This window comes from Poecile atricapillus, chromosome 31, assembly GCF_030490865.1.
Source record: "Poecile atricapillus isolate bPoeAtr1 chromosome 31, bPoeAtr1.hap1, whole genome shotgun sequence".
Lineage (NCBI taxonomy): Eukaryota > Metazoa > Chordata > Aves > Passeriformes > Paridae > Poecile > Poecile atricapillus.
In genome coordinates, this window is record NC_081279.1 from 3,795,392 (window position 1) to 3,797,892 (window position 2,501).

Here is a 2,501-nt window from a genome sequence, read left to right on the forward strand (position 1 = left end):
CTGGGGATCCTGACAGAGAAACTTGCTGGGAGATCCCACCTGGGAAGGGAATCCTGCTGGGGGATCCTGGGAATCCTGCTGGGAGATCCTGCTGGGGAAGGGAATCCTGCTGGGGAAAGGAATCCTGCTGGGAGATCCCACCTGGGAAGGGAATCCTGCTGGGGGATCCTGGGAATCCTGCTGGGGAATCCTGCTGAGAGATCCTGGGAATCCTGCTGGGGGATCCTGGGAATCCTGCTGAGAGATCCCAGGAATCCTGCTGGGGGATCCTGCCGGGGAATCCTGCTGAGGGATCCTGGGAATCCTGCCAGGAGATCCTGCTGGGGAAAGGAATCCTGCTGGGGAATCCTGCTGAGAGATCCTGGGAATCCTGCTGAGATCCCGGAGAATCCTGCTGGGGAATCCTGCTGAGAGATCCTGGGAATCCTGCTGAGAGATCCCGGGGATCCTGCTGGGGAATCCTGCTGAGGGATCCTGGGAATCCTGCTGAGATCCCGGAGAATCCTGCTGGGGAATCCTGGGGAAGGAAATCCTGACGGGGAATCCTGCTGGGAGATCCTGGGGAAGGGAATTCTGCTGAGGGATCCCAGGAATCCTGCCGGGGAATCCAGCTGAGGGATCCTGGGAATCCTGCCAGGGGATCCCAGGGAACCTTGCTGAGATCCCGGGGGATCTTTCTGGGGGATCCTGGGGAAGGGAATCCTGCTGAGGGATCCCGGGGAATCCTGCTGAGGGATCCTGGGGAATCCTGCTGGGAGATCCCAGGGAATCCTGCCAGGGGATCCTGGAGAAGAGAATCCTGATGGGGAATCCTGCTGAGGGATCCCAGGGAATCCTGACAGGAGATCCCAGGGAAAGGAATCCTGCTGGGGGATCCTGGGAATCCTACTGGGGGGATCCCACCGGGGAATCCTGCTGGGAGATCCCGGGAATCCTGCTGGGAGATCCCGGGAATCCTGCCAGGGGATCCCAGGAATCTTGCTGAGGGATCCTGGGAATCCTGCTGGGAGATCCCAGGAATCCTGCCAGGAGATCCCAGGGAAAGGAATCCTGCTGAGGGATCCCAGGAATCCTGCTGGGGGGATCCCACCGGGGAATCCTGCTGGGAGATCCCAGGAATCCTGCCAGGGGATCCCAGGGAATCCTGCTGGGAGATCCCGGGGAATCCTGCTGGGAGATCCTGCTGAGGGATCCTGCTGGGAGATCCCAGGGAATCCTGCCAGGGGATCCCAGGGAATCTTGATGGGAGATCCTAAGAATCCTGCTGGGGAATCCATCAGGAAAAAAACAGAGCTGGGGCCCCTGGGAAAGGGGGAATCCCCTGGAAAAAGGGGGATCCCAAGGGGGAATCCCCTGGAAAAACGGGGAATCCTCTGGAAAATGGGAACCCTGCAGGAATCAGGGATTGATCCTGAAAAAAAAGGAAGATCCCAAGGGAAGATCCCAAGGGAGGATCCCAAGGGAAGATCCCAAGGGAAGATCCCAAGGGAAGATCCCAAGGGAGGATCCCAAGGGAAGAATCAATGCTGAATCCCCTGGAAAAGGGGTGGAAATTCCCAGTAGATCCCAGTGGATCCCAGTGGATCCCGGTGGGAGCAACGAAGCCAAACCAGCACCAAAATTCCCAATTTTTTTTTTTTCCCCTTTCCCGAATTTTTTTCCCCGGGATTTGGGAGCTGCCCCCGGACACGGAGAGCTCCATCCAGAGCTTTTATCATTATTATTAATTATTATTATTATTATTATTATTATTATTCCCATTTTCCTGGGTTTTTTCCCTCGCTCCCTTCCTTTATTTATGCCTTTTATTAGTAACTAATTAATAATTAATTAATCCAGGGATAATTTCAGGAACTTCCCAAAAAAAAACCCTCAAAACCCTTCCCAAAAAAACCACGACGGGTGCTCACAAAACCATCCCAGATTTGCCTTAATTCCCGTGGATTTTTGGCTCCAGCTCATCCCAGAACCCCCAAAATTCCTCAATTTCCCCCCAAAATTCCCCAAATTCCCCCAAAATCTCCTTTTTTTTCCCCCCTGGGATGGAGCTGGGAGAGCCCCCGGGGCTGTTTTTAATTAACACCGAGATAAATTCGGGGCTTTTCCTTTTGTTTTGAGGCTTTTTGGTTTTTTTTCCTTGGATTTGGGGAATTTTTCCCAAAAATTTGCGTTTTCACCGCGCTTGGCGTGGCTCCTCCCCCGCTTTTTTCCGCTTCTCGCGGGATCTTCCTCGAGATTTTGGCAATAAAAAGAGCGAAAGCGGCGTTTGCGCTGTTAAAAAACCGAAAAAAACCGCGGCTTCATTTAAATATATGCAAATGAGCTTTTAATTGGGGCGGGTGGCGCCCCCTGGCGGGCGGGAAAACAGCGTGGCCACGCCCCGTTATGACGTCACGTGACCACGCCCATTTTTCATGACGTAATCACGCCCCCTCAGCCGTGCGTAGCCACGCCCACTCCGACGTTACGTGGCCACGCCCCCTTCCCGCCATTTTCCGTCT